Source organism: Toxotes jaculatrix, chromosome 3 (assembly GCF_017976425.1).
Source record: "Toxotes jaculatrix isolate fToxJac2 chromosome 3, fToxJac2.pri, whole genome shotgun sequence".
Lineage (NCBI taxonomy): Eukaryota > Metazoa > Chordata > Actinopteri > Toxotidae > Toxotes > Toxotes jaculatrix.
The window spans coordinates 8,310,422-8,318,146 of record NC_054396.1 but is presented as its reverse complement, the minus strand read 5'-3'; positions in this window follow the sequence as shown (position 1 = coordinate 8,318,146).

The window sequence follows — 7,725 nt, the reverse complement described above, 5'->3', positions numbered from 1 at the left end:
GTGAGTTTGAATGTGGCTGCTGTGCCTTTCACTCCTCCGGGCTGGACAGGAGGAAGCTATGAGGCAATGTGAGCTGTCAGTCAAAGCAGGACCTGTTAGATGGAATTAAAGAGTCTGGATGGTGTGATGGCGCCACACAGGAGACCAAGGCCTCGCTGTCACCGGCTGGCTGACTGACAGAGGGGAGAATGGAGGACAAGGAACACACACAGCTGTGGAGAACCAACACGAGACCTCCACCGTCTGTACCAGCCGGTATTCACTCTTACAAAATGACTGCTGTGTGACATTAAAGCCCGGGGTTAGAACCGTTAGAACCTTTTTCCTTCATTTTAATTATATGTGCAGTGATGTGTGCAAACAACGACATTGTATGCAGTTACTCCACTGAGCTCATGTGCTTGGTGCTTCATCCCAGTCTGTGTTGTGCTGGGGGTGATAATGAAGAAGGGAAGATGATCACGTTGTCTTCATGTTTACATCCACTTATAAAGAATAAAATGGCAAATATAAATTACAAAGCCTTTTAGCAATAGCCCAAATAAATACTATATTTTTTACACTATTACTGATGTTTGCGAATTTAAAGATATCTTAGCCGATAATATGTTTTTTAAATTTTAATACAGATTCCTTAAATAAGTTGTTTTTTTTGTTTGTTTGTTTTTAACCATTCTGAACAAGATACAGTTTTTGGTCTAGCTCTAAGTTGAATACATAACTGTGATGTTGCTCCTTTAAAACACTGATAAATTAGTGACTGAAACAGAGACCAAATTATTTAAAATATGATCAAAGTGTAATTAATTGACAAAATTCAGTTGTTTGTGGATTATCGAGGCAGACTACACCAGAGGTGAAATCACTGTGAGCTTAAGTGTTCCAACAGATTAAGCCATCCACTTAAAATCAAACATTTGGAATTGCATTTGTATTACAATACAGATGAACCCTCAATCCTGAGTCAGTAAACTCACTTAAAGACTGAGTAATATATACATAACACGAGAGAGGATGTGTGAGTTGCTGCGCTACAGAGAAAGGTGGACAGTGATGTTTCTCCAATCCAGTGGGAATTTCTAAATAATCATTCCTTGTAGTAACTGAGCCCCCATTTCATTCATGGAGGCTCAGATTCACTGCATCTAATCTGAGCCACCACACGCTGTTAACAAGGTATCACATCTTACACTATAGCCTCTCAGCAACATCTGAACTTTACCCTTTCTTACCCAGGGTCATGACCTCTGTCCAATTGTGGTTTTGTGTGTTGAGACAAGAAACAGATACACACCGTGCACACACTCATTGATCTAATATCTCTCCCTCCTCCGTAAGAGTCATGGATCTCCTGTTTGAGAAGAGACATCAGTCCCTGAGTGGATCTTCTCTGAACCAGGATTTCATGAGGATGAGTGAAGGCGTTATTGTCCACTGCCTCTGTGTGACGACGCCTGTTCACGCTCTCTGACTCAATACACCCAGAAACTGCCCAAGATGAAAAGTTGTCCAGGACACTGTCATTTACAAATGAGAGGCCTTTCTCCATCTTTCTGCCCATGGCATGAAAGAATGCTTCTCTTCTGTTCTCTTTTCTCCTCTCAGTTGAGAGGTAGCCATTCATCATAGTCAATCTGTTAATGCCAGAGTGTGTGTGTGTGTGTGTGTGTGTGTGTGTGTGTGTGTGTGTGTGTGTGTGTGTGTGTGTGTGTGTGGAGGTGATCTCCAATCTGTAGCGCTTCTGTCACCTCACCAGTCCTACATGGATGATCCCTTCTTATTCATCTAGCATATCACCGAGAACGTCTTTCACATGTGCAGACATACAAGATTCCATTGTGCAAAGTTTCTCCTTTTACTTACACACGAAGACACACACAGGTCATTTCACATATAGGCTGTCTATTTCTCTTTTGCACGCACACACACACACAATCTCTTTCCCTTGCTTCGTCTCTCACAAATATTTTTTCTGTCTCTTCAGCTCATTTCTCTCGACTCCCTTGCGCTCCCTTCTCTCCTCGCTGCCGCCTGTCACCTCTCTGCTTGGACGTGTCCTCATGCACAATCACAAATGCACACAATCCATTCCCCCTCATTCCCAGCCAGTCATCCTGAACAGCCCTCTGTGGGATTAGTAGATAGGAGGCTGTTGAAACATACAGAGCCGAATGGCCCTTTGAGGATACTGTCTGTCCCACCGCTGGGAGCTGCTATAGGAGGACAGGGGGCGAAGAGGAAGGGTCCAGATGAGAGAGAGCTCGGAAAGAGGTGTAATTGCCAAGTGTGTGAATTTTTGTGTATGTGTGTGTGGATCTGTGAAAAGTGCAGTGGGAGGAAGGGAGGATGGGTGTGAGGCGATGGAAAAAGGTGACAAAGACAGAGGAGAAGCCTTCCACTGCAGACAGGGAAAGCAGCACAGCCAGGCATCAGACTGCCACCCTCATACAGGTGTGTGTGTGTGTGTGTGTGTGTGTGTGTGTGTGTGTGTGTGTGTGTGTGTGTGTGTGTGTGTGTGTGTGTGTGTGTGTGTGTGTGTGAGTGGAGGACGGCTGGGTGACAGGGGGTCAGGTTGGAGAGAGTAATCTCCCCAGGATTAAGAGAGCTGCTCCTGTGTTAATGTGACTGTCAATGAGAATTAAGTCCCTGGACGGATCCTCTCCACCAGCACCCCCTCAAACCCCCACCCCTCCTGTCCGCCCTGTCACTAATGACACCACTTTCTGTGGAGTGCCAGTGGCGCGCGCTGAAAACAATGGGGGAATAATTACACTCTCTCAATACAGTACAAATTGCATAGTGGAGCAGCGGGACAGCGAGAGATATAAGCAAAGAGGGAGAGGGAGGGAAAGAGGGGATGGGAGAGGGAGGGGTGGAGACAAGGATGACTAACAATTACAACACGATAGGGGTTGGGTCTCATTACTGCGCCCATTAACATGCACCAAGTAATTTTCCCCTCTTAGTTTGTGTGTGTGCGCATGAGAGAGAGAGAGAGAGAGAGAGAGAGAGAGAGAGAGAGAGAGAGAAAGCGGAGGAGGAGTGGGGAGGGGGCGCACTCTATTGCGTGTGCGCCCAGTAGAGTGTACCCAATAGCTTCTGCAACACACCTCCCTGCCTCTGTGCGCAATCTGCTCGGAGAACCCGCCGGCACCTCATTTCTCTCCCATATGTCTCAGCTCCGCGCGCTCTCCTCTCTATTCCCAGCCAATCACGATCCATGCAAAGCGATTAGAAAAGAGCCCGGTCAGCGCATCACCCTCACAGATCACTCAATAGGTGCTAAGCAGCGCCGAGCTCCGACCAATCGTTTATTTAACCTCTCGCTGGTGAAAACACCGCATCAGTCTCACCTCAGTCTCCGCTGCCCAACACCGACAGCACGCGCTACACACGGTCAGAGGAACTGACGGCCGTGTGTTGTTTTTTTGTTTTTTTTTTTAAATCGGCCCATCATGTGTTCCATTTTTACGCATGGCAATCACGCGCCCAGAGAGAGCGAGGAGTCACTTGGAGACCAGAGAGGTTTTCGTTGGAAATCCCGCTGTGCTTTTAAGAAAGCATTCCTCAGCAAAAAAAAAAAAAAAAAATGTGCTCGCTGCGCCCTGAGCCAAATACATCAAAGTTGCTTTTCGGCTCGCCAGTCATTTAGCGAGTCAGTCAGCCAGTCACCACCCCTTCTCTCCCTGCTGCCCATGGAAAAATGTTTCCCCCATCTCTACAGGACAAGTGCACCTCTGACCTCATCCTCGTATCAGTAGCCTATTAACAGTGCGCTATGAAATGACAAGGGGAATTAAAATGTGAATCTATACCCTTTAAACTGAATTAAAATAACACACACACACACCTTACCCAAATCTATAAACTCGATGTCATGATCCCTGGGAATTGTAAAGGATCCAGGTGAGGTAACAGAGCGCTTTGCCACTTCCTGCTTCAACTCCACTGATTTTGTTTTCCACTGAACGGGGCAATCCTCTGGAGCCTCCTGTCCAGGTCCCGGAGCCCGCGCACAAACACACCTAAGCAGAGGTGAGGAGGACGGCTACTGCCACGCCGGAGAACCAGCCCTACGGACACCGGCTGAGAAAACAGAGCTCGCGCAGTAATGATGTGGTCCAATCTGCCATGATCTCGCCGCGTCCCATCTCAAAACCAGACTGAGGAGAAAGTCGTCAAAAGTGCGTAATTCCCCCAAAGAGACGCCGGTGCTGATGTGTTTTTTTTTTTTTCTTTAGAGAACACTCCACACACACATACACAAGTTCATCAACCGGCGCGCGATGGCGTTATAGTCGCCGGAGAGACACTGGTGAGAGTGATGGTATAGTGATGTAGGAGTGATAGTTGCGCTCCCGTCGCTCCTCCCGAGCGGGGATCGATTGGACACGAGAAATGCGATGCGAGCCCGTCTTCCCCATTCAAAACACGTGCAACAGCGCCCGCCCAGTACACCCCCTCTTCCTCACTGATGTCATGTAGTTTACAAGTAGCCTGGACTGTTAGTGGGGGACGGGGAAAGGGAGGGGGTGAGGGCAGCTCTGTAGCTATATGTCCAAGGAGAGACTGGATACGCAACGGACATTCCTGGACTGCAGAGAGTCCATCTTAACAAGTCCAGCAGTCTCGTTTTTCGTCAACGTCAAATGCTTTACCTGTCTACTTTCAGTGGTTTATTTCAATGAATTCTCAGAGTCTTAAAACGTGACAGGTACCACAGATCGCTAAGGGACAAATCAGTGATCATTTTAAGGAGCAGATGGAACATTTTGGGCGCACCCTATAGGACTGACATAGATCTTACATGGGATATATTAGTTTCACTATAAGTTAAAAAGTGACATATAAGCGCAAGGTCTCTGAAAGTGTTATCGAGTTTTGTTCAAACTGGCAGAAGTTTGCCTGGTAATGGCAAAGGCTGAAGGTCTCCACTTCATTACGAGTGTACAGCTTGAGAGCTGTCACGGCTTTTGACTGACAGGTGCTACGCTGCGCTCGAGTCGATGGCCCCTCCTCATCACATAATAGTCCACCCCGCTTCTACGCTTCGATCATGTTACAGATGGTGTCTGGATATCAATACTTGGTTCCGTGCTCGTCTCTACGCGCGGATGGTGTAAATCTAAACCCCCCCAATGAGATGTTAAACAGAATTTAATCACCGCCGCATCCCCGTTACGCACCGGGAGACAGCCTATCAATTATTCCATCCCTAGAAAATTCTAGTGTGTTGATGGCGATTGATTGCTTTGCTCTGTATTTGAGGTCGTTAAGACTTAGAGGAGGTCGATGCCTGCTAACGACCCATGGTGCGGAGTATCCGATACATTCAGATGTCTTCCTTGTTGCCCTGTTGTCAGCATTGCTGGGCCATGCGCTGGGCCCTGTGTCACTGGAGGGAAATTTGTTGGGAGTAGTTGACAGAAGCGTGCCTTTTAAGTCATCTACGCAAAAGAAAAAAAAAGCCATGCACCATGAAATGTAATAAGTTTCAGGCCAAAAACATCCAAGCAGTCTCAGGCATCCCTGTCTTGCACTGTCCTCAACCCCTCGTGACCATTTTGCCACCCGTGCATAGAGTGAGAAAGTGTTGTGTTATTTTCAACCGATTAATCTAAGATTGAATCTATTACAAATCGATCTGTCTGGCTTTGAACTGAGAACAGATTAGACACTGATGTAGGTTTGCCAGGACTGAAGTACACACACAGCCCTTTAGCTGCAGGATTCAGATTTTTAAAAAAAAGATTAAAAAGAAGTTTAAAAAAGAAGAAGAAAAAGAAAAAAGAAAAAAAAAATCCTTGTTTCAGCACCATGAACAGAGCCAGACGCGCTGCATGTAAATTCAGCACGTTGGACAGCTCCAGACTGTCCTGTCACTGGGCTTTTCTTTGCGCTTACTTTGCTGTCAAATCGCTAATCCGGTTTGCAGACAAAATGGACAAAACTGTGTGAAGCGTAAGGGAAGAATAAAACATGATATAGCCTGTCTGCAAGTAGTTGTGACTATTGTACTGACTATTGTGGCCTCTCTTTTTTTCTTTTACCTTAAAGTGAAGCCGCTAATGGATGCAACAGCCCGTAGCACTTATGTCATCTATCCTTCCACAGAGGGGCCAGATAGTATCAGGGGAAACCACATCATGTGACTCAAAGTGTGAGGATGGGTAGTGTGGAATTTAATTTACTTCCCTTATGCTTCCCATTACTCTTGTAGTTGTTGTTACATCAAGTTTCTTAACATGTTTCACAGTATGTATCCCGTTTCAGGTCCCCATTCTTAAACAGAGCTGGCACGTTAAAGGTCGCAGAATCGTCCTTATATATTGCGGTATAGTGGAAAAGGTAAAACCAAAGGCAGAAGGCGTCTTGAAGTGTCATGTATCAGAGACGAGGGGTTATAGGATCTCCTGTGGGGTAAAATGATCGGATTGTAATTGATTTGTCTGAGCTCGATGGTGACAAAATGCTTGTCCTTCGAGATAAATCATATTATGTTAATGATCATGTTGTGAAACACAAAGAGAAATGACTGTAGGATCAGCTTTAGGGGTAATAAAGAAAGTAATAAAGGAAATACATGCAGGTCTGGGACACGTATCTGTGTAAATAATGCGCCAGAAAACTTCAGAATATTACTGCAACTACTGGCTGCTCCAGTGGAAAATGTCAGACAAACTAAAATATGACACTAACAGCCAAACAAAGCAGCTGGTGGGGCATCTCACGCTTGAAAACTAAACTCGTAAAAAAAAACAAAAAAACCCGCAGTGTACTATAAACATCCTCCTAATTTTAAAGTGTGAATCACAGCTCAGACGGATCTAATGACTTTACTCACAGCTTCCAGCTCGGTGATTTAAACCTCAGCCTTTGCCTGCGATTTCTTCAGAGCACAGGAGCTGTATTAAGGACGACAGAGATAAGTCATTTAACATTTCTAATGTGAAAAAAAAAGAAAACATCGTTATTTATGACACGACGAAATAAGGCCACCCAAGCGGGGCTGTTGGAAGAACTCTGAGTGGTAAATTTCCAGTGGACCCCAAACAGAGGCCCGAGGCGGGAAGTGTGGGGCCTGCTTGTTAATGATGGGTGAGAGAAAGCACACTTGCAACAGCGCTAATTACAGGAGCGCACACACACTGAAGGCCAGTGAGGCGAGGATAAGGTTAGACTGTACGCACACCGACCACAGCACACACAGAGAGGAGAAAGTTTGGTGCTTATGACTTTGTACACAGTTTTCCTCACGGTTCGTGCTCAACGTTGAAAGGTGGGTTGGGTGATCGGGTGCGTTTCTCAAACGCTCCATCGTGGAGACACCCAGCTGCCAGGCTTTGCGCTAAAATACGCAGCACTTGGTCATCGATTTGGAACCGCCACGAAGGTTAATGAGAGCAGACATCTTGGTTCCTCTGCTTTTGATCTCCCTGCCTTGCATAGAGATTCTTCATTTCTTTACGAGGTCACCGGCAGTAACCCGAGCAGGGCCATAAATAGTGTCCATCCCAGACAGGCCCGGTGTCTGTCAATAAGTTCAGACACAACATCCGCAAAGAGCGGGCAGGAGCACGACTGCTGACATCAAACTTGTGATATTGGAGCAAACACGCTTTAACAAACATTGTCTTCTGATGACCCGGTGGATATATTTGTGCATGAGTTATTCTCAATCAGTCTGTCTCAGTCTGTCAGGGGCGATCACACAGCGCAGGGTGA